General features: G+C 36.0%; 1 pseudogene; it reads right to left on the bottom strand.

Moving 5' to 3' along the window:
• Nucleotides 1-22438: 22438 nt before the first annotated feature.
• LOC138918151 (olfactory receptor 2T29-like) lies at nt 22439-23400 on the bottom strand (annotated as a pseudogene).
• Between the last annotated feature and the right edge of the window lie 3167 nt (nt 23401-26567).

Below are 26567 nucleotides of genomic sequence, written 5' to 3' on the forward strand. Positions count from 1 at the left end.
GGTGCAGTGGTTAAGATCACACGTTCCGCTTCTCAGTGGCCCAGGGTTCACCAGTTCAGATCCCGGGTGTGGACATGGCACTGCTTGACAGAAGCCGTTCTGTGGCAGGTGTCCCACATATAATGTAGAGCAAGCTGGGCATCGGTGTTAGCTCAGGGCCAGTCTTCCTCAGCAAAAAGAGGAAGATTGGCAGTACTTAGCTCAGTGCTAATCTTCCTCAAAAAGAAAAATAAAGGAAAAGAATATATTGAAAAAAGTGAAAATGGAAACAATACATACTAAAACCTATGGAATGCTGCAAAAGCAGATGACAGAGGGAGTTTATAGCAATAAATTCATATATTATGAAACTAGATAGATCAGAAGTAAACAACCTAACTTTATCCTTCAAGGAACTAGAAAAATGTAAGCCAAAGTTAGAAGATACAGTGAAATAATAAAGATCAAATTGGAAAGAAATGAAATAGAGAGCAAAAAAAGGAAAAATTGATAAAATTGGCAGTTGCTCTTTAAAAGATAACCAAAATTGAAAAGTCTTCAGTGAGACTAAGCAAAAAAAAAGAGAGAAGACTTAATTAAAATCAGAAATGAAAGAGGAGAAATGATAACTGACACTGTGGAAATACATAGGATCATAAGAGATTACTATGAACAATTATACACCAATAAGTTAGATAATCTAGAAAAAATGAATAATTTCCTGGAATCATACAAATTACAAAGAGTAAGCCAAGAAGAAATAGAAAGTCTAAATTGACCCATGAGGAGTAGATATTGAATCACTAATCAAAAACCTCTCAAAATAGAAAGCCACAGGACCATAGGGCTTCACTGGTGAATCTACCAAACATTTAGAGAACCACTAATGCCAATCCTTCTCAAACTCCTCCAAAAAGTTGAAGAGGAAGGAACACTTCCAAATTCACCTGAGACAATATGACCATGATACCAAAGATAAATAAGGATACTACAAGAAGAGAAAACTATTCACCAATATCCCTGATGAACATAGATGCAAAATTCTTAACAAAACCTTAGCAAACTGAAGTCAAGAAGTCATGAAAAGGATTATACATTATAACCAAGTTGGAGTTATGTCTTGGATAAAAGTATGGTTCAACATACACAAATCAATAAATGTATTACACATATTAATAAAGTTAAAGATAAGAACCACATGGTCATCTCAATAGGTTAAGAAAAAGCATTTGACAAAATATAATATCCTTTCATGACAAAAAAACCCTGATTGATTGGGTGTAGAAAGACACACTTCAACATGTGCAATGCTACATATGACAAACCCATAGCTAACATTGTACTCAACTAGGAAAATTTAAATGCCTTTCCTACTAAGAACAGGTGCAAGACAAGGATGCTCACTCTCAATACTCTTATTCAATATTGTACAGGAAGTCTGGACTAGAACAGGGGCAGTGGCATTTCTATAACTAAGAATAAAACATTTGAAAAACAAAGAAAGCAAACCCATTCACAATAGCATCAAAAGCAATAAAATCCTTAAAAGCAAATCTACAGAAAGATATTTAAACTGAAAATTACAAGAATTTGATGAAATAAATTGAAGATGAGAAAACAATGGGAACTAATCTAGTGTTCATAGATTGAAGGAGTTAATGTTGTTAATAGTCTTAAAAAATTTATATATAACTGAAACAGACACTAAAGAGCCACAGCAATCCTGAGTAAGAACATTTCAAACTATACTTCAAAGCTATAGTGACCAAATTAGTATGGTACCTCCATAAAAATAACTGCGTAGACCAATGGACCAGAAATGAAAGCGCAGGAATAACATCTGACATATACAGTCAACTAATATCTGACAAGGGGGCAAGAATACACAATGGGGAAAGGATTGTCTCTTCAATAAATGGTGCTAGGAAAACTTGGTAACCACAGGTAGAAGAATGAAATGGAGCCTTATCTTACACTACTCATAAAAATAAACTCAAATGGATTAAAGACCTAAAGACCTGAAACCATAAAATATTTTGCAAAACAACATAGGTTCAAAGCTCCTTCACATTGTTCTTGGCAGCAAGTTCCTAGATATGATAGCAAAAGCACAGGCAACAAAATAAAAAATAAATAAATGGCATTACATCCAGCCAAAAAGTTTCTTCACTGCAAAAAAAAAAAAAAAGAAAATCAAGAAAATGAAAAGGCAACCAACAAAATGGGAGAAAATATTTGCAAATCATGTATCTGATAAGGGGTTAATATTCAAATATATAAAAACATGCAATTCAATAGCAAAAATAACGATGTGGATTACAAAGTAGATCAAAGAATTGAATAGACAGTTTTCCAAAAAGACATATAAATGGACAACAGAAATATGAAAAGGTAGTAAATGTTACTAATTATCAAGGCAATGCAAATCAAAACCACAATGAGATATCATCTCACTCCAGTTAGAATGGCTATCAACAAATAGACAGGAGATAAGTGTTGGTGAGGGTGTGGAGAAAAGAGAACGCTTGTACACTGTCTGTGGGAATGTAAATTGGTAGCCACTATGGAAAACAATATGGAGGCTCCTCAAAAAATTAAAAATAAAAATATCGTATGATTCAGCAATTCCTCTTCTGGGTATATATCCAAATAAATGGAAATCATAATCTTGTAGAGATGTCTACATTCCCATGTTCATGATATGGGGGGGAAACAACCCAAAAAAGTAAGTACTTGTCAATAGGTGAATTGATAAATAAGACATGATACTTTATGTAACACCTTATGTAATACATAAAGACAAATATTTTATGATATCACTAATAAGAAGAATCTAAAAAAGACAAACTCAGAGATAAAGAAAGTACAGTGGTGGTTAGCAGAGTTTAGAGAGTGGGAGAAATGGGGAGATATTAGCCAATGGGTACAAACTTCCAGTGGTAAGATTAACAAGTTTGGGGATCTGATAGGCATAAGATGATTATAGCTAATAATACTGTGTCACATAAGAGTAGGTCTTAAATGTTTCATTTCAAAAAGAAATGGTAACTATGTGACTAGATGGACATGATAACTAATACTATGGTGGTGATTATTTTGCAGTTTCTAAATGTGTCAAATCAACATGTTTTACATCATAATTTTACACAATATTTTGGTTCAATTTTATCTCAATAAAGCTGGAAAAATGTGTCAAAAATACATCTTAATTTTCTCCCATACTTTGTACACAAAGTTATTTTTCTTTCCTCTTATCATTTCTAGTAGCTTCATTTTCATATATTGAATATAAATTTTAACCATTAAGAAGTTTATTTTCAGAAAAAAAAAAGTATGCAATTGTGAATTTTTGTTATATATATACAAATTATATATATTCTGTAGGAGATTAGCAAATTTTGTGACTACGTTATCTCAAACCTTAACATAGTATAATTCTAAGGTTTCAAATTAGCAAAAAGTGCTTGCAAGCTTTTTTGGATAATGTATTATAAAACACAATTATTGCTGAAATAAAGCTGATCAGAACATCAATTTTATCAAAATTGAGTTTATTATTTGTATAATCTTAAACATCTAGAAGATATATTATTAGTATATTTGAATAGGAAAACCAAATAGAATAAATACAACAACAAAATGTATAAATCAATTTAGTGTTACCATCTTGAGGTAGAGAAACACATGCCCACATAAACACACATGTATATTTACACAAACACACATAAATATATGCAGTATAGTCAGTCACCAAAACTTATAGTCAGACAAAAAACCTTATGATTTTTATTTCAAAAGTTTAGACAAGTGATAAGCATAAGGACAATTACATGAAACTCATGATTTTATAGAAAAATTAGTCCTCATTTTTAAATTTTGATCAATTTTACATATGTATCCAAATTGGGTTTCTGGTAGATGGGGTAAGTTAAAGGTTACCTGTGTAGCTGCCCCTGACACAGGAAGGGTTAATAATCACTGGAAAAAGCTTGCCAACAAACTGTGACCAAGAGGTGAGAAGGCCGGTCAGCCAATGACGGGTAAGACCTCCATGGGGAGGCAACCAAAGACAGGCACAGTCGCCTGGGGGCACAGATGGAGACAAGATATCAATATCCGGAGCAGGAGGGATCGTTGCCTAGGAGACCTTGCCTACTCCAAGATAAAAATATAGGAGCACAGCAATAACATGATAATATCAATACAGAGGCTCAGGGAGGGCTCCTTGAGAAATCATTAAGAATTCTTGGCATTCGCTAATTACTTCATCCAGAACACCTGTGTATATTTAACAGATGTAAGCTATGTATGTATTGAAACACTGGTTATAATAAACTGAGAGTGGCCATCAGCCCTCTCCACATCTATCCTGATGTGTACATTGGATTGTGACACCAACAACCTGTTCAACATATGGGCTAAAGCTTTTCACCAATATTTGTGAAAGAGACCATAAATATATTTTGTTTGCCCTGATATACAATATTATGAAGACTGTGGACTAAATGTTGTTTCCTGTTAGCTATTTTTTCACTCTCAGATGGTGGATTGTGGGTTCCTGAGTCCACTGAGTGCTTTCAATGAGGCTGGGGGATTAAAGTTCCAGTCACTATAGGAATTTGAGGAGCTGGAGTGGGAAGGTAAAGGACTTTTAATGGTAAATAGCGGCAGGGAGGAGTAAGAGCTTGAAGAGGAGCATATCAAAATGTGCCATGGAGCTGAAACAAAGATTGAATGTGGTAAAAGGAGGAAGGCGATGTGGAGGTAATTGGAAGAGAGTGCAGGTAATGGGAAGACAGAGGTCTTAGAAGAGCCAGTTTGGAGAGATAACTGTCCTAAAAGAGCCACTGAAGTTCCAGATCATCTAAGTAAAGTCATACCACCAAGAAAAGAAGAAGAGTTAGTGCTGTAGTGGCATATAGTCAGTAGGAGTTTAGATGGATGTCTCAGTCCTAAGAAGTTCCCATGGGAGGACCAGGATTAAATATGGAGAACAAAGAGACTTCACAAGGAGTCAGGAAAAAATTTCAGCCCAGGAGACAGGGAGTGAATCCTCACTCAAAATAAGAACCCAGGGAGTGAATCCCCAATCAAAACAAGGACCCATCCAGCCCAGGATTCAGAGTGAGTCCCCACTCAAAGGAAAGAGCCAGGAAGAAAGATTTACAGCCCAGCAGGTGCCTTACAAGAATCTTGAGGCACTAATCCAGCTTCAGAGAGTACACTCAGAATTATAAGAGCCAAAATACATCCTCACCATGCTTCAACAGATTTTGTCTGGAGTATTGGATCAGGAGCTGGACTCACCACCAGACACTCAAATGATCAAGCAAACAAGAAATGAGACAAAGGCCTCTGTGTGCTGAAAGTTCCAGTTGTTGCAACTGAGGGCCTGATGGCAGTTCCAATTCATATGTGAGTCAAAGAACAAGAAAACATTGAAAGATGAACAAAGGTGTGCACTAAAGTGATAAAGATAGATTTTAATCAGTAATATACTACTGAAAAGGGTAAAGAGTATAGCAGTCAAGAATGAACAAAACTCACTCTTGATTTGTGTATCCATGAGTCAGCATTTAAAAGGAGAATGTGGGCTTTGTAGAGTGAAAAATGACAAAAGCATGAAGGAGGAATTGATATATGTGAAACTCTTCTGGGTTTTTCAAAAGGCACTTATAGAAGTTAAGATCCTACCCTCCGACAGAGGCTGGGGGACAGGCCCCTTTCTCCAGGTGTTAGCTGGAATGAACAGTGAATCCCTTTGGTGGTATTGAGTTCTCTGAGGCAGGAACTTTACAGGGGGGCAGGGATCATCCTAAGAATGTGGCATTGAGCTGTAAGAAACAATATGACTGTTTTTGCAAGTCTTTAGGAGCCAAGCTTGAAGCCTAGTGGAGAACAGGGATCAGAAGAGCCTCACTGGAGTTTGCTTAAAGAGGGAATCTTGTCTCTACTCACACTGGAGTAGGGCGAGGCCCTACTCTCAACTTAACTACGTATGAAATAATACTATAATATTTTAAAATCATGTCACATTCTGAGATAGTGAGTGTTATGACTTTAACATATGAATGTGAGGTGGACACAATTAAACCCATAATAAATATTCATGATGCATCATGAAAAATGAACTGAAGTAAATAGGAGTTTAGTGTGAGTATATGTTTATCTGGCTATGGATTAGGCTATGTTTGCTGCTTGCTGGAACCATGATGTCAGAGGGCATAAATTCCTCTAGTGTCTTTGTTTGTGTCCCTTGTTGTCCTCAGGTTCTCTGAGGTTCATTCTTGTATAGAACCTGAGTTTGCCATTCTTTCAGGTGCAATTCCCTGTTACCAGACAGCAGCCCAAGTGATTTGGTTGTAAGTGTAGATCAGAGCAGATGCATTCTGTAGTCCTGTGCTCCTGGACTCTGAGCTTCACAAGTGCTGTCCAACTTCTCCCCACCCCTTAAGTGTGGCATGAAGGTTACAGGGGGCTGGAATTAGGTATTTCCCTTCCCCTAGGTTGGTTAAGCTATGGCAAAGTGCAAGTACTTCAGGCTTTCCTCAGTAGCTTGTATTGAAGACAGGCATTTTTAGGAGAACAGAGAGCTCTGGGTATATTTCAAATGGTTACTTTTCACCTTTTCCCTGCCATAAGCTCAAGGGAATTTTTCCTCTAGTCCTCACAGTAGGAACACATTGGGAGTTAAATTTCATAAATGTGTGGAATCTTCCCTAAGCCCAGTCCCCATGAGAGATTTTATATCTCGTTAGTTCATGTGAGCTTCCAGAAATTCATTAATTCCAATTTCAGTGTTCTTTCTGGTACTGGCTCCAGCTGCTGAGGCTTCTCTGCTCTTGACCTCCTATCACTCCAGTTTTGGGGCAGCAGTTTGCCCTGTGACCTCAATTCTCTGATGGATCTAACAATGTTTGATTTTCATTCTGTTCATCATTTTTCTTGTTATGAGGAAGGAGTTATGACTGCCAAGCTCCGTACATATTAAATCAGAAACTGATATCCCCACCTAACTGATTTGTATGGATCAATATATCCTATGAATTATTATTGATATAAAAGATATATTCTGAGTTTTCACTTCTTTTATGATATTCTTTTATGGTATTCTTTATGTTCTTGTAATTTCTGTGTTTCTTTTCTTTTGTTATGTGACCTTGTATATTTTTCATATTACTTTTATTTTCCAATGTAATTGTTAGGCATAACAACCACTAGAAAATCCCTAACAAATTAGCATAATGACTGTATGAAGTTTTCTGTGCTTGTAAATGGAAAGTGTCCTGCCTGAGATTGACACGCCTGTGTTCTGAGGGACCTTGAGAAAAAATATTTCCAAAATTGTAGCTACAGTCACCAAGGCCAAAATTAATCAAAGTTCTGGCATAGGTGACAATACTTATTCTCTACTAACATGATCTACTGGGGCTAGTCATCACTGTGACACACTGTACCATCTCTTATGCTCCAAGAAGCCTATTTTTAGACTCAATTTCAAACCTAAGTTCATATTTTTTTCTTAATATGCTCATTATTTTCTTTCACAATGATTAGAAGTAAGAAAAGTCCAAATAAAGTTTGGATCCTGTACTAGGTGGCTCAGGTTGCCATAACAAGGTACTGTAGACTGGGTGGCTTAAAGAACAGTATTTATTTTCTCATAGTTCTAGAGACTGAAAGTATGACATCAGGATGCCACTGTGGTCTGGTTCCAGTAAGCACTCTCTGATTTCCAAATAGCCACCCTCTCACTCTTACCTTTGGTGGCAATGAGAGCACAATATATCTTCCTCTTCTTCTAAGGGCTCTAATCTCATAATGAGAGCCCCAAATTCATGATTACATCTAAACTTAATTATGTCCCAAAGGCTCTATCTCAAAATACCATCTCATTTGGGGTTAGAGCTTAAACGTATGAATTCTGTAAGGATACAATACAGTCCATAACATGTCTCTCATTTTTGGAATATTGTTGATTGAGGAGAATAATAATTTGCTAATTTGTGGGACCATTTTTCTTTTGGACTCTTCCCTTCTACATTTGGCCTAATTAATTCCCAATATTTTTCATTTACAGAGATATGATTCTCCCACTTTGGAGAGAATGAACTTGGTAATAGTCAGTAGATTAAAAGAATGGTGAGAAGTACAAAATTTATAGATCACACAATTGTACAACTTTCAAAATTTTATCCTAATGACCAACAGGTGTGCTAACTAGTATGTGTAAGTTGAAGATTGTATAAATTAACTTGAAGGGGTTCATGTTGTGGCATCATCATAGGGTCTCAAGTATGATATAAAAGGAAACAGAATGAATGATCATCACTTGATCACTGTATAGCTTTCCTTCAACATTTTTCCTCTGTTTGAACATGTAAAAGTGCTCTTTTGTACCATTTTGCAATTGACTTTGACCTTAGACCTTTTATTTTGTTTGAATAGTTGGAAGTATAATAGACAAAACTTATCCTGTCTTTTTCAATTGTCATGATGGTAGGATTGATCAACTATCATTCTAACCCATTGCAGAAGCACTGGATAGTAATTTGGTAAGTTTGTGACTTATGCCTCTTGAAATTTTCATTCCTCTCATTTTTCATGAGGATTATTTAAAATATAATGAACTTATTAGAAACACTTAGTGTATTTATGTCACAATTATAATCAACCCATCAGCACTGTTACCTTTTACAGAACCTTTGGATAAATTGGGCCTTGTCAGTGACATTTACTTTGTGGTGAAGCTGACAACTGAGCTCAGCACTCTAACAGATCTTGGTGTCTTCAGGACCAAAGTGGCCAGCTGCTTGGTGGATGCATAGATAAGTTCTACGTTTTTCCCCCTTCAGCATGAAAGACGAGTTTACTTTGTTTTTTCCTCAGGAAGACCATCAGGTTGGTGATGAGTAGCCAAGAATAACACGACAAACATCAAAAGAATACACTTGCATAAAATGGTATTTAAAAGTGGAAAAAAGTAGATAGAAAAGCAGAAAGTTTAATCATTAATTTGATTTTCAACATGAATTCACTCTAATGTTATTTTATGAGATAATTTCAAAAAATAAATGAAAATATGAAGCAGAAAGGACTTCTTCATCATGTCACGGTAGTGAATTAGAGGCTATAGAATGAATGTTTTTAGTATCCAAGGAGCTCTCTCTGTAAAAATATCTCCCTTTCCCATCCTGAAGAAAGTCATTGGAAATACACATCTTTCATGGCATTATAACCCATGGGAATTTTCTGAGGTTTTGTGACAGAAACTGCTGTCTGGAGTGGTACCTGTAATATTTTTTTCTTGTGACCCTTATTGGCTATCTCCTTACCATTATAGTATCTACTCCTGACCAGCATCTCCATAGTCTCATGTACTTCTTCCTCAAGCACTTGTCTGTCTTACTACTCTGCTATATCTCACTCTTCCATCAAGGCCATTGTAGACAATTTGACCAATGGCAGCTTCATCTTTTTCTGCTGTCTTTCAGATCTTCCTTTATTTCCTTTGCATGCCCAGAGATGGCCTTGTTTATGAAGATATTCTGTCACTGGTTTGTGGCTATGTGTTACCCTTTGCACTGTGAGGTCATAATGAAAAGGGGTACCTGCATCAGTGGCCACTTGTTCTTGGTTCATTTGTATGATCATCAGGGCATTCAGTCTCATTTATCACTTCTATGAAATCTCTCAGTTACTCAGTCTGTCTTGCTCAGATGAGTAATTGGCTTAACTTAGAGCAGTTGCCATCAACTCTTCATTGAACTTTATCTGTTTTAGCCTCATTTCCCTCTCACATAGTCACATTATCTCTACTGTGCTAAAGATTTCATCTACTGTGGCTCCTGTCCAAAGGATTCTCTACCTATGTTCCTCACCTACTCATTGTGACTCTTTTCCTGTTGACTCTGAATTGGTCTATTGAGGTGATCCTCAAATGTCTTCTCTGCTTTACACTCGCAAGTGTCTGCATGCTATACAGTAGTTCTTCCAACCCTGGACCCTATTATATACAACCCAAGGAACAAGGACATGAAGTTTCCTCTGAAGCAATATTTAGAGATCATGTGTTTTGGTTCTGTCACCCACTAAATGAGGTAAAGCCAACAAAATCCAACTGGAATTCTGCACGTAATACTTTTTATTTCCATGCATAACTATCTTACTCTACCAATGATTATCTTTTTATTTTTAACACTTGTGTTTCTACCACAATATTCCTTGCTTGTATTTCAATTTCTTCAATTTTCTTCTCAAATTTTTATCCAATATTTTTTACAATTAAAACTTCCTCCAGTCAAGTAACTCTCTAGTATTTTATTATCTGCAGTTCCTGTCATGTAACACCAAGTTTAAAACTAATCAAAATGTTTAAATATATGCATTTTTATTGAGGTAAAATTGATTAATCATATAATACAAATTTCAAGAGTACATCATTATATTTTGACTTCTTTATAGACTGCATCATGTTCACCACCAAAAGTCTAGTTGCGATCTGTCACTGTACATGTGTGCTCCTTTACCTCTTTCATCCTCCCTAACCCTCTCCCATTCTAGTTATCACCAGTCTATTCTCCATATCTATCTGTTTATTACTTTGTCTTCTACAAGTGAGTGAAGTCATATGGTAATTGTCTTTCTCCATCAGACTTATTTCACTTAGTATAATACCCTCAAGTTCTATCTATGTTGTTGAAAATTGGAATATTTTGTGGAGTTTTTTTTGGGGTGGTGAGGAAGATTGACCCTGAGCTAACATCTGTTGCTAATCTTACTCTTTTTGTTTAAGGAAGATGGTCTCCGAGCTAACATCCATGCCAATATTTCTCTATTTTGTATGTGGGATGCAGCCACAGCAAGGTTTGATGAGCAGTGTGTAGGTCCATGCCTGGGATCTGAACTCACAAACCCCGGGTGGCTGAAGTGGAGCACATGAACTTAACCATTATGACACTGGGCCAGCCCCAAGGTTTTGTCATTTATATGGATGAGTAGTATTACATTATGTGTGCATTTATTTATTTGTTTAGCACCTCCTCTTTATCCATTCATCCACTTAGGGAGCTTCCAAGTCTTGGCTGTTGTAAGAGTGTTGCAATGACCATGGGGGTACATACATATTTTTGAATTATGTTTTTGTGCACTTTTGTAATAATATCCAGAAGTGGAATGTATTGACATATATGACCTGATTCATTTATTTATTCAACTAATATTTATGACTATTGTATGCCAAGGATTATTCAAGCTATGTGGAGTATAACACTAAAGAAAACATACACAAAATCCCTGACCATAAGGAGCTGAAAACCTAGCTGGGAAAGAAACACATAAACTGATTGAAATATTATGTTAAAAATTATAAATTCTATGATAATATCACAAAACATAAAATCTGCAAGAGAAAGTGATTTGAGATTTCTCAAGGGATTGTACTTTTTAAAGAGTGAATTTTCCAGACCAGCTGATGTTTGAGCAGATAATTGAAGGAAGGAAGAAAAGTAGTTGAGTGTACAGATATCTATGGGGAGGCAATATGGGCAAATAGATCACCCAGACAATAGTCTTAAGGTTGATATCCTGGTCTGTTTCAGGACATCAAAGCATCCTGTAGGAAAGGTGTGGGCTGACAAAGGAGCAGTAGGAGGTCAGGTCTAAGAAGAAATATTAGGAATAAATTCAATTTTTCATAAACCATTGAGAGATTTCTGAGTAAAATGGAAAGTTTCTAGAAAGTCATGCACAGATGATGAATGTACAACCAGGTTTGAATAGCACTGCGGGGATGGTTGGCAATTGATAGAAAGATAAGAATTTAGCATCTAAGGTGATGAGTTTCTGTAAAGCGAGCTTGGTGGGAAGCATTTGTGGAGTGATGGGATAAGGAGCTCAATCTGGGAAAATTAGATTTTTATTTGTCACCCATCTGCAGAAGTGAAGTAAGTGGTTGGATATACAAACTTTGAATTCAGAAAGGAGACTTGAGATGGAAATTTATAATTGAGTGTTGATACATAGAGATGATAGGAAAGCAAAGAAAGTATATGCAATCACCAAGAGTTAGTCTCAAAATAAAAGAGAAGGCAATACTGAGTCTTGAGATATCCAAGTTTAAGAAATTGAGGGGAAAGAAGACTTTACAAGAGAAAAACGGAGCCACCCATGAGGGAGAAGGAAAACAAAAAAATTCCAGTGTCCAATTAGCCAAGTGGAAAACCACCCCAAAGAACATGAAGTTATGCAGTTATCTAATGTTGCTGTTATCATTGAAAAGACATAATTTTTCTATGCTTGTAACAAGATAAATCTCCTTGGTGACCAACACAAGTAAGTTATGAAGACATAGCATGGTCAAATTCCTAAATGGATTGGGCTTAAAAAAGAATTAAAGGAAAAGAATTGGGAATAACATCCACAGTATTTCAGGAAGTATTTTCATTAGATTGGAGCTGAGAAATTTTATGACAGGGGTAGGATAAAATATAATCAAAAGAAATAAATGTATGTATATACATATTTTTTTAAGAAAATATACATATATTTTAAAGAAATTGTATATGCTTTGTTTTCTGATTGAAATAGTCCAGTGAGAAGGGATAAAAATGGTGGAAGAGAAAGTAGAGAAGACCATATTTAAGACCATGCCTGTATAAGAGAAATGGATGGAAATTTACTGTATGTGGGGTTTGGACTTGCATTGTGGCATGCACAAGGTCTCTACATTCTCAGGTGAGAATCTGAGGGACATGTGGAAGTTTATAGGTTAGGAGATGGAAATAGCAGTGGAGAAATTTTGAAATTTTCATAATTGTATTTTATTACGCTCATTGGAATAGGAAGCAAGTAACCAGCTGATAGTGATGAGAGAAGAGGAAGCATTGGAAGATTCAGAGAAACTGAAAAGTCATGAAATAGTCATCTAGAAAATGGAAGAGTGAATGGATTTTAGATATGTACTGCTATTTTTGGAGATTTAATGTCCCAGTTGCTGTAAACTTTAAGTTATCGCATTTGGTATACTTTTTTTTAAGTTATAGTCAGTAGGGTGAAATCAGACACCAAGGAGGTCAGACACAAATAGAAGTGAGGCTGCAAGGACAACACACTGAGGATAGGGAAGGACAGGTAGATAAGATTGTATGCAAGCCATCATTATAAAGATGGACCATGTGATTTAATCTGAGTACAGAGAGGTATCAGATCTACAAAGAATAAGGGAAAAAACAAAAGCAGAAAGGAAAATATCAGTCACTCGTGGTGCATTATTTGGAGTTTTAATATACAAGGAAAAACACCTTTCCAATCTGATAAAAGTTTTAACATGCAAATAAAAATTATTTCCAGTAGCTGCATATTATAGCTCAATTGAAACTCAACTTTAACTAACGTGACCACAAATTAGCACTCTCATACATTGCTGGGGAGAACATAAATTCATGTAAAACAAAATGCACAAATTTTTTCACCATGCAGTTCAATAAATTTATCCTAAGTATAAATTTACATATGTGTAGCCTGAAATAATACAGCATTATACAATGAAGAAGGCCAAATATGCATCAAATGCGACAGGTAAAATATTATTGTATATCCTTACAATGGTTCTAAAAGTGTTTAAATAGTGAACAGCTTGATTACTTTTTATAAGTGAACATTCCTCAACAACTTGATCCCACATTCTCCATGTCAGTGGAGCAATATATAATTGATATGTTTGATACCTATGAACATATGTTTCTCTTTATTCTGATAATAAATTGATATGTTGGTATTAATGGGCTCCTGTTAGTGAAAATATAGTATATTGTTGTCTTGAGCGTGAGACATTTTATCTAATTGGAGACTGTGAATGGGTTCAGTAGGTTACCCATTTCTTGGTATAATCTTTTTTAACTGGCTTCCATTATGTTTAATCTTTTTAATGTAAGATCAGATTGGCTTCTTTCTCTAGAGCCTTCTTTTATTCATTCTTCTTATGATATGTCCCTTAAATTGTCATGACAATTATAGCAGCATTTACTCCACTGTAACTCCAAAAAAGATTCAATATTTCCACTATGGCATTGTTTATGCTTTAGCAAAGATCAGCTTTGCCCAGTGTCATCCTAGGACCTTTGGGATATGATTTTCCACTTTATATCTATGTCTCTCACTAGTGTCTCTTTACATCTAGTGACATTCATGTAATTATTGATCCCCAAGAGATTTTTCAAACACTGTGGTAGATTCCTCTCTCTCTTAATGGACTTCTCACACCAACAATTAATATTTCCCTGTATCCTGAAGAAGAAAGAAAGCAAGAGAAGTTAATTGAGAGAATATACCAAAAAGATGCCAGGCAGACAGTAAAGCTGGAGTCACAATACAACTTTCTCTTATTTTCCATATGGAAAAGTAACACATCACTATGAAGAAGTTAGTAAATGAAATTAAATGTAAACCTAGTGGTATTTATATGAATCATAATATTTACTGCTGTCTAATTATTTAAATAAATAGCACAAATAAAATTGGAAGGGTTAAGTCTGAAAGAAACCAAATAACCTCTCTCTGTCTCTCATACTTGCACATATATGTTCACATGCTTGTAAAAACACACAGGGAGCAAGTCCCACTCTGACACTTTGAAGCTGATAAATTTGTTGCAAATATTTTCGACAATTGAATAGAGAAACTTATTGTTTATTGCTGAGACTCTCTAGTATTCTACTGTGGTGTGGTATATGGTATGTTGTTTAAAATGTTCCTGCTTTTCCTTAAAGAGCCCAAGACTATGTGAAAATTGTCCAATTCACCTCTACTATTGTAAAGCTTTGGCTTTACATTTTTGTCAATATATGTGAGCAGAAGTAACATATGCATTTCTAAGTAGAAGCTTCGAGGGCCTTTATATGTTTTGCAGATAGGCATGTTTTCCCTTTGCTGTTAGCTTGGCAAAGTCCCAGAGAGTGATTGCCTATTTTAGCCTGGGTTCTGGAGTGAAGAGAACATGGAGCAGGATCACCTCTGAGCAATGATGCAATGTGAGTGCGTGACTGTAAACTCTTCTGATACTGAGGCATTTTGTTACTGAACCATGACATGATCCATGGTGTCAGATACAGTGGATATAAAGTTATATAAAGATGCCATTTTCACAGAATTTGTGCTGCTATATCTATGCCTCAATTTTATACTCATGGTTACCTCATTAAAAATTAAAGTCAACTTCTATTCATATATATATATACATATCCACTAATGGATGTGCAATCCTATCCAGTTGCAAAACTAAGTATGGACTTTCCACGATTCTCATAATTCTTAAAAATTCCAAAAGCAATAAACTTTAAAAATCATGTCTTTACATTAAAAAGACTTTGAGTAGAAATGAGCTTAGGTCTAATTCTATTATTTGGCATTTAAATACTGATGGGTATTTTGCCTATTACTTCTTCCAATGAATAAAAAGACCAATTAAAATTTTCAAATAAATTATTTGTTTAGATATTATAGATATGCTGCATAATCCATGTACTGTTTATATTTTAAAAGACACTCTAACAAATATTAGCACTGCTTAAGGACACTGATTTCCCCTTCAATATATCTTTATCTATTGCAAAATAGATGAACTATACAACCACGAATATTAAATATTATTGTTTTGATAATAAATATTAGCTAGGATATCATTTAGATAATCATTTCTCCTCCAAGCCTTCAAATAACACTGTCAGGAGTGAAGAAAAAGCTTGCTTTAGATTGAGATATCCATGATTCAGATACTGAGATGGAGATTAGAGTCCTGGTATTTACCAGAAATTGATCTTAAATTAACACCTAGGGAGAAAGTAAAGACTCAGGAGAAGTTGAACTGCAATGCAAGTACTACAGAAATCTTCTCTGAACCTACAGGGATCTCAAAAGGCCCTTATGAATTGTCCCATGTTGGGGTCACTGGCTCAGAATTTATACTTCCACATTGACGGTAGGATGGATGCTACACCCAAAAAGAAAGGGTGAACGTGGATGAAGCAGCAGTCTCCATGTGAGGTCAATTCCCTGAAGTAGGCAAAAGGCTAGGCTATGTGAAAACAGCACCCCCAAGAACTGGAGGAATAAATTAATTAGTCTTCTTGTGATAGGCTTTTGATTAATATTGGCCCTGATATCTGTTAACTCTACATTGAAGCCAGCATATATGGGTTTAAAACCAAAAGCACTCATCCCCTTTCCCTGTTTCAGTAGTTACATTCATATGTAAATATCTGTTTATTTAACCTTTGTATCCCTGAGCTTCATAATGCAAATAGAAGTTACAAATTGTTAAAGACCAGGTGGCCTCACACTGGGCTCAGACTAAAGGTTTGACTAATTACAAGTCCTTCAAGTTTATTACAGGGAAAGGGATGTCCAGAGAATATCAAGAAACTGAACCTTCTTAGACCCCAACTCCTCAGCTTCCTGGAAGCACAATCCACCATCCACCATGGAGGCAGACAACCAAGGACATCTACTGCAGATACCCTTATCTTGCCACCTTCTCTCTGCAAGCAGCCTCATAAGTCCAAACACAGGCTGGTGGTAAAGCACTGACCAGCAAGGTCACACATTCGCCCTCCCTACAAGTAGCAAAGCTTTAAAACCCTTTACATACTTCTTAATGGGGAGCCAGCAGTTCTTAAGACTCTAGCCTGCTGCATGGTCACTTTGCCTGGCAAAGAAAATAAAAGCTGATTTTCCTTTTCACCCAAAACTCTGTTCTCATTATTTGGATTGACACCAAGTTCAGAGACATCTTTCGGTAACACTCTAAATATATGTGCATGTCACCTCACAGATTGTGCCACTTAGTTTATTTATTTGTATAATTTCTGGAAGAAACTCTCTTCTAATAATAGAATAGTAATTATAGAATGCAGTATAGTATAATACTAATTGAACAGAATAATAAATCTTCTGGGAGAAGCTTAAGAATTCAATGGAGCTTCTTTCTCTAAATAATCTTTAAAATAAAGATTAATGGGATGACTTCATTTTGAGTCCACAACCAATGGTCAGATAGTTTACCTGATAGTGTGATTTAAATCTAATTCCTGTGCAGCCAAACATGTCCCTTTACTGTCATAATTGGAAAACATAGTACCAAGAAATACCCAAAGGAATCCCCTGAGTACAGAGCATATTTCTTCCAGTCCCCTCTGTTTGACATTAGCCCCAACACCTCCTGATGACAAGGTGGGTTTCTCCAAGCAGGATAGTGATTTCTCCCTTTTTCTGCTGCTTACTTAGCATGAGGAGCCCAAAGTTTGTAGGGACAGCCATAGCTTAACATTTAATGAAATTTTGTAGTTCACTTTGTTGGAATTACTCACCCTTGGGAAACTGGACCTCTTAACAGTAGAGCCCAAAGTGGAGGAGACAGCAAACACAAATTCTCTAAGTGGGTCACTTGTAACAACAGCAAATGCTGCCACACCTACTTTCATTTCTTGATAATTAGACTCATGTATTCTACCAATAGGTATAAAGAATCATATAATGTTTAAAGTTTAAGAGTGGGTAATGCATTCTGGAGAACGGCATCCTACTCTCCCAAGATGTCATCTCTAACCTGTCACCCCAACTGTGTTTTCAACTGGCTGTCCCATTGCACATTCAGACTGGCAGCTTTTTGTAAGTGCCGTGTGCAATACAACAGTGGATCCCATGGTAGTGCCCACTGCTAAATCTCCTATGCTGTAGTGTGAGTCAGTTGGTCCGATTAATATTATGCGATGGCCCATGTCTCTGGAACAAACATACTGCAAGCCCTTGATGTTGCTTGTTAAATCCCAGGGAACTGGAAAGGAAACTCCATTCCTCAAATCTTTGCCTACTTTAGTCAATATTGATCACTACCAGGAGGAGAAGTCCAATATAGTCAACCTTTCACCAGTTACTCACTTGGTCTCTTCCAGGGATCATGTCCTGTCAAGCTTCAGCATTAGTCTCTATACCTGAGAGGGTGAAGATTTGGCAGTGACTGTATTTAGCTCAAGCTTGGTGTATTGGAGCCTGTGATGTAGGAATCATGCATAAAGTCTTCCTCTGCAATGTGCCTACTACATTATTACAACCATCTTTCAGCCAATTACAGAGGCTGATGAACATCAACAAGCAGAATTTTTATTTTGTAGTACATCATTTAGTACTTCTTCAGTAGCTGGTGTTCTCTGGTAGGTGTTATCATAAAATACCTAAATATTCTTAAATATCTTTGTGCCCACTCCCATATCTCTTTGTCCTAGAATTTCTTATCTCCTTATCTTTCTTATCCTTTGATCATTCTCCATCCAAGTTTCTGAGCAACCTGCCATGCCAATTGCCACTGCAAGTCAGTAGGTGCATATTCTAACTTTCAGGCATTTATGCTTGTACACGAAGTGAATAACCAGGTGAGTGCACAAAAGGAGTAACCTAAAGCTCTGACTATTGGACATATCTCCCCATCACTCTTGTCTTTCAGGGTACCATATGAAAATGTGCTGCCCATGATTCAGGTTTGGATTTTTTTCTCATCCATCAGCTAATTATTAGGAATACTCCATGTTGACATTAAGTATGAGCTAATGGAGAAACGTGGATACAAGAGTAGTGTGTGACACAAGGTATCCAAACAAACTGTGTTGCTTATGGTGCTTATTTTGCTACTTATTCTCAATGCTAAATTTAACATTTTCATCTTATGATTAATACCGCTTGGGAACACCTGATCTTAAAACTTGATAGATTTGAGACAACCTTGCTTATGATGGCCAGTTATGACTTTGTGGTCACTTGATGTCATATTTTATCTCTACCATGGTTCAGTAGGATGTCAGAGCTTTTTCTTTTTTACTATTTATTTTCATGATATAGGTTGGATCCATAATTTTTGAAGTATAAATTCTAGCTATCCTTTTGAGGTCTGCCATAAACTACTCTTAGTATTTTTTCCAACCACTAACACCATCAATAACTTTGGATCTACAGGACTGTACCATGAGCATCAGGGCCACCAGCATCTCAGCCAAGACTTACTTCAGAATTCTTTGCTGATATATCCCTGTCATACTTGCCACTTTCTGTCACCTAGGTTATTGGCTGGAGAAGTCATTGTAGATGTTGAAAATGTTGCTTTCAAAACCACAGACATGTCAGGTGGTATCCTTCCTTCTATATGATGAGAAGTGCAAGGTACACTAATTTGTCCCTTGCTTTGCAGAAGATATTTTCTACTACACCAGGATACTCATCTCTTGAAATTTTTACTGATATGGTCAGCCACTGAATCTTCACTGTTTATCTCACACCCTTGAGCACATTTTGAGCCTCCATCACACTTGCAAATTGTTTTTCATCCACTGTGATTAGCACAATTGTCATTGATGTAGTGGGACATCATGATGTTCTATGGGTTGTCCATATGTCCATCTATAGGAACATATAATTATGGAGGCCAACATTTAAGTTTTACTCTCTTAGAAGATTTCATTTATATAATATAGTGTTATCAACTGTAGTCACCATGTTATACATTAGATCATCAGACTTTATCTTATAACTGAAAATTCGTACCATTTTAATAGTTTTTCCCCATTTCCCCTCACTCCCAAGTCCCTGAAAACCACTTCTGCACTGTGTTTCTATGAGCTCCTTTTTGTGCAAAAATTTCCACATATTAGTGATACTATGCATTATTTGTCTTTCTCTGTCTGAGTTATTTCACTTAGTATAATGTCACCAAGGCCCATTCATGTTGATGCAAGTGATTTGGATGTCTTTCTTTCTGAAGGCTGAATAGTATTCCATTGAACATATTTACTAATTTCCTGATTCATTCATCCATTAATGGACACTCAGATTGTTCCCATACCTTGGTTATTGTGAATAATGCTGCAATGAATACAGGGGTACAGATATCTCTTCAAGAAATTGGTTTTATGGGATTGCTGAACTATATAATGGTTCTATTTTTAATTTCTTGAGGAATCTGCCTCCATACTGCTTTGCACAGTGGCTACACCAGTTTATATGCCCACCAACAGTGTTATGGGTTTTGTTTGCTCCACATCCCTGCCAGCATTTATCTCTTCTCTTGTCTTTTTGATAACAGACAGCCTAACAAGTGTGAGGTAATATCACATTGTAGTTTTGATTTGCATTTCCCTGATGACTAGTGATCTTGAGCACCCTCTCATGCACCTGTTGACCATTTGTATGTCTTCTTTGGGAAAATATCTATTTCAGCTCCTTTATCCATTATTTAATTTAGTTATCTTGGGGTTTGTTTCGCTGGTTTTTTTTTTTGCTATTTTGTTGTATGGGTGCCTTCTTTTATTTTATTCTTGTAACATTGGTTTATAGAATTATATAAATTTCAGGTGTGAATCATTATATTTTGATTCCTGTTTAGATTACATCATGTTCTCCACCCAAAGACTAATTACAACCCGTCACTACACACATGTGCCTAAATAAGACTTTTTCATTTGATATAGTGTAAAAAAATTTACCTTTAGAAGAATGTAGCCCCACCTCAAATTATATTTTGTTTTGTTCTATTTTGTTCCCTATTTCTAGGGTGCTATAAATGGAAGTAACAAATGTCTTTATCATATAGTCCAGCAAATTAATGGGTAATATATAATACTTCTCATTTTTTTAAAGTTCAAGACTGTGTATGTTTATTAATTTAATTTGACTGCTGCAAAATTATTGGGAATTGGATTTCCAACATCATTTTTTAAACACTGGAATACCCTTATTTTAGAGACATGACATAATTGAGTGCATCAGCAGAAAAATGGAATCTCTGCTTTTGAAATCACCTGATTATTCACAAATTGAACACAGACACACTTGTCTGTGGGTTGATAAAATGGGTTCAACATGTACCCATTTAGAGTGATGGATCCTCTCCCTAGAGACTTCTTGTGTTAAAGTGAGATCCATTTCCTTAGATCAACACACTTTTGTTCACCATCCTCACTTATCTGATTACCCTGACTCCAGGCATGCACTTTTTCGGTTGACTATCAGCTAAGTAATATTTCTAATGTGCAAGGTTGGTCATTTCACTAAGTTCTAGGTCACAGAAGGGCATATAATCAGTATGTAAAGTAAAGCAAAGGAGGAAGTGCCACTGGAACATTTACTTCTCTTGCTTGGTCAACCATCTGACCTTTGTTCATGCCACACAACTTCTGTGGTCTCTTGTCCCTAATTCCCCTGTGCCCCAGCCTCCTGTACTCATCTGAGAATAGTATCTAGACAGAATTCAACACTGAGCTCCAGGGTCTTCCCTCAGTGCCCTTGGCTCATCTAAACTCACATGTCACAGGTAAAACTAATGTGTCTTTATGGTCTGTTCACTTTCCACATGAACATCAAAGCATAGCACATACATTATAGCACCTATTTGCACATACAATTACAACTACTAGATGAAATTCCTTGGGGCCAGCAACCATGTAGTACTCATATTGTAACCTCACTTAGTTGTTATTTTGGATTATAATTAGTATAAGAAATTATTATTAAATACATAAAAGAATGATTGATTAATTGATGTCTCACGGCTATCTTTGTCTTGTAAATTACATACTTAAAAACTCAGTACATAAGTTACCTTGTGCAGACAGCCTTCCTTAAATCTTCCATTCTGAATTAATATTTTTTCCCACCAACCCTTGTGTAACTCTGGATTCTAACTCACAAAATAGTGGGATTATTAACCTCCACTAAATGCCTTCAAGGTTGGACAATGTGGAACAAGATAGCCTCCAATAAATGTGGGCAGATGACTGGATCATCTCACTAATGAAAAGTCACATTGAAATGAGCATGTCTTCTAGGATATTATGTGACATACACTGCAAACACACAGGGAATAAAAATTGAAAAAAGAACTGTGAGAAGAGATATTTTAACTCTTTGTTTGGAGTAAATTTAAAATTTATAGAGAAGTATCATGAGTAAAAAGCATAAAAAAAATCCATATACCTTTTACCCAGATTTACCTATGGTTAACATTGTAGCTATTTTGGTTCATCACCTTTCTTTCAATCTCTCTGTCTCTTTCAATATCTCTCTCTTTCTCTTACTCTGTTTCTGTCTGTCTCTCTCTCTCATTATACACAATTTCAAACCTCCCTATGACATTCATCTTCTAATTATCTTATTATGTTTTGTAAAAATACAGATATTACTTGATAGAACTGCAGTTATCAACTTCAATAAGTGTAACATCAATACAATGTGACAATGCAATACATTTTGAATGGAGAAGGATCATAGAATCAAAGAGTTTTATAGTACATTGAAGAAACACTAAAAAATGGGTGAAAATGAGAAGACATCATGGTATGAGAATCTTGGAACTAACAGAGGCATAAGATTATAAACTTCTGATGTGTTGATAGAAGAAAAAATATAAATATCAAATTTGTTATTTTAGAGTGTCTTGAAATACCAATCCCACATTCAACATTTTCTTCATAGCCCTTGTGACATTTTTATTCCTGAGACTCTAAATTAAAGGGTTTATCACAGGAGTTAGTATAGTACAAAGGACAGATACTAGCATGTCCTTCTTACAGGGGGTTATAGGAGCCAGAGAGCATGTAGGTGTATACAGAAGCCTCCTAGTAGAGGGTGACCACCATCATGTTAGGAGGAACAAGTGGGGAAGGCCTTCTTCCAGCCCTCTACAGAAATCACTCTGTGAATGGTGAGGAAGATGAAATAATAGGAGCTTAAAATTACTGTCACAGGGATGACGAGCATGAGGACACAGCAAAATTACATGAGTGTCTCATAGAGAGAAGTGTTTGAGCAGGAGAGCTGTATAATGGCAGGGACCTCACAGAAGAAATGATGGATCTCCTGGGATCTGCACAAGGGGAAGGTCATGGTGATGGGTGTGAGCCTGAAACTACCCACCAAGCCCAGAAACCAGCAGTCATATGCCAGGAGAAGACACATCATGTGGTCCAAGAAGACAGGGTAATGGAGAGGATGGCAGATGGCTACATAGTAATCATAGGCCACGGTGGCTAGAAGGAAACATTCTGAACCACCTAGTGTCAACTATAGGAGCATCTGTATCCCACATTGAGGAGCTGAGATCTTAGTCACACTCATGTTCTGGTCCCTGAGCATCTTGGGCACAGTGACAAAAATGTCCAACATGTCCATGAGAGACAAGTGGCTGATAAAAAAAGTACATTGGGGTGTGGAGGTTGACATCAAAGTGCATCAGAAGGATCAGAATGATGTTTTTAGACAAGCCTATGAGGAAAACCACAAAAATGACCATGTAAATGTTGGCTGTTCAGATTGACTGAAGATTCCCACCAGGATAAAATCTGAGTCATCAGTGTGTTTGACCAAACAGGTTGTTTTGTCCATAAGGCTTTACATAAACCACAAAGGAGAACTTTGGTGTTAATGGAGCGTTCTTGGGATATAACCACCTGAAATAATTTAATGAATGTTTACTGAGAGTGTGTGTGTTTCTGTGCTTGTGTATGCCACCTTGGTTTTGCTAACCAGAGGAAGTCCCATGAGCCTGTATATTTGTGGAATATAAGTTATATATGATTTAATATATTTAGCAAAAGACTGATAATTCATAACTGTAAGTCAAAAGAATTGGTAACTTCACACAGTTCAAGTCATGAGATTTTTAAATTATAGATAGTGTTATCCATCAACATATATTGGGAATTTGCAGAGATGGTGCCTTAAGCAAACACAAAAAGTGAATCAGTATAAAGACAAAAAATTCTATTTCTAGATTTTTTTTGAGGAAGATTAGCCCTCAACTAACTACTGCCAGTCCTCCTCTTTTTGCTGAGGAAGTCTGGCTCTGAGCTAACATCCGTGCCCATCTTCCTCTACTTTATATGTGGGATGCCTACCACAGCATGGCTGCCAAGTGGTGCCATGTTCGCACCCGGGATCCAAACCAGCCAACTCTGGGCCTCCAAGAAGCAGAATGTGCAAACTTAACCTCTGCACCACCGGGCCGGCCCCTATTTCTAGATTTTTTATATGTCTAATTTATCTCTCTTCTTTAAGTATCTGAATGGAATCAAACAAAATTTGGAAGTGTGTTTCATGTAAGAATGTTCTAGGAAATAACTGGAACTTAATTTGGCAAAAATTTATACCAAATGTTTGAACCCCTCTGCTCCTAGAATCAGGCTGCCTTTTGAAATTTGGTGGTTATGTAGAGTGAAGAAAGCAGCCCCAAAAGCAGGTCAGAGACCTCGCTCCTGACTGATTCCTTAGAGACCGTCAAAGCATCAAATGAGAAACCAAAAATCTCAACCTGACTGTGACCGTTAACCCAACTTAATCTCTACCTGCCATCCCTGTGTTCACTCTATGTAAACAAAGAATAAAAATAATTTTTGACCTCAGGTCTTGTGAGGATTAAGTAGGGTAAAATAAGTGCTTAGAACATTATTAGTTGGAGATGAACAAGCACCTATACACTTGGTTCAAGAGTTAATATCTAGCTAGTTATTTACAAGGTCTATGTAAGTGATGGCTGTTATGATTGTTTTATGCTATGAGTTAAATTACTTCAGCTTTCCACTTTCAGTATTATTCACACATTTAAGAATTTGAACCAGGTAATTTCTGTATCCTATATGTACTGGTATATTTGTGTGTATGTGTGTTTTTTTGTACACACTTATTTTATATAAATACAAGTATATATAAAATTTAAATAAATATGAAAATGGATATATATATATATATATATCTCTTCTTTAACCCTGTTAAATCCCTTATGAACAATCTCAATCTCATCTTGTTTCTATTTATGATACAATTCTCCAGGTTTAAATTCATCTCCCAAAGATCTAAATGTCAGGAAGAACTTAGTTTATACGATCAATGCCATTTTTTGGATAAGGATTTATTTTGTTGTTGTTGTTTGCCCAAACATCATCTTCTTTAATGTATGTAAGATTTTTCTATGGAAACTGAAATAAAAGGAAGAAAATTAAACAACATTGAAATGTCTCTAACTCCAATTCCCTGCTTCTTCCTCTATCTTGATTTTAATTTGCTGTGTCTATGAAAAAGTAAACTAGGCTAAATCTATGGCGGTCACTGTAAATCTATTCAGGGAAAAATATGTAAATGTGATTTAAAGTAGATACGGAATGAATAATAAATAAGAGCAATAGATATAAAATAATCTGGGCTTTCTAAAGGCATTGGTAATACCTTCTACATTTTCTTATAAAGTTTAAACCTTTACAACTTTTCAACTTCTGATTGTTAAATGTTAAATTTCAGAAGACATTACCAACAGTTTGGAAATATTGACACTTCTTTATGGAAGGAGATTAAAAGTAGTTATGATGCATCAATATTTCAAGAAGAATTTCCAAGTTCCAAATACATTTTATACTCTTGCAGCAATTCTGAAGGCTAATTATGATATTTAACTTATTAAAAATGTTGATTTCTGGGATGGTGAAAGAGTAGACAGCACTGCAAATGAATTTGATTCCTTGACATAAATATCCAAGAAATTTGGATGCATTGCATTAAAAAATATAATCTTTCAATCAAATCCCTCCCTCATTGGCATATGGAAGTCCTGTTGAGTTCAAAACTTAAAAACAGTCAAATGAACTATAAAACACATCTAGTAACCAAGTTTATGTATGTAGTCGAAGTGAAGTAAGGACCAGCGCAGTAACTGGCACTACTGTAGGTCTACTACAGTAAGTGTGTAGACCTCAAATCTGTTTACTGAGTAAATAGAGGGAGAGCTGGATGGTGCTCTGGGGTTGCTGGGCAAATCTGTTCTGCACTTTGGTAAATTGAGGTCACTGTCATCAAGTCACACTGAACAGTCGAACTGAGACACAGACAGAAGAATGCTATCTATACTATTTAAAGCAACTGGACTCTCTTTTCGTTCTTATTCTTCTCTACGCAATTGTTGAAGTTTAATGTAAACAGCTTAGTGATTGTTTAACTTGGGAAATCATTAACTGAAATAACATCAAATATTTTTGAAGCATCCAAGCAATCAGTTTAATGCTGCACCACATTTACTCTTCCCCAAGATCCTATAAGCCACTTACTGTATTTTCTCCCTTTACAGATTAAAAAGATCAAGTTTTTGTAAGTACCTAACATCACACAACTAAACTGAGCAAGGAGTCTCTGTCAGCCCAGGAGGAGGTCCCCAAAATCTATAAGATGTTCTCAGATCTTTTTGGGCTTTAGTCCTCCTTCACATTCTACAATTTGTATTTTAGGCAAATCATTGCTAGCTTTAACAGGAAAACATAAATATGATTAAGACATTTATTTCAGTTCTCTAGCTACCAGAATTAATCCTCCTCAAATTAAAGTCAGTCATTCATCTTCTGAAATATTTCAGTCAAAAAAAATCATGCAATAATATAGAAAGAATATATATTATTTTTTCCATAAGTAACTGGAAATTGAAATCCAATTTTTTTAAATCTTAGAGCACATAAGTGTTATATAAAGAGTTTCTAAAGGAAAAGTGCATCAGTTTTTCTCACTTAACATAG

The sequence above is a fragment of the Equus caballus genome, chromosome 16 (assembly GCF_041296265.1).
Source record: "Equus caballus isolate H_3958 breed thoroughbred chromosome 16, TB-T2T, whole genome shotgun sequence".
Classification (NCBI taxonomy): domain Eukaryota; kingdom Metazoa; phylum Chordata; class Mammalia; order Perissodactyla; family Equidae; genus Equus; species Equus caballus.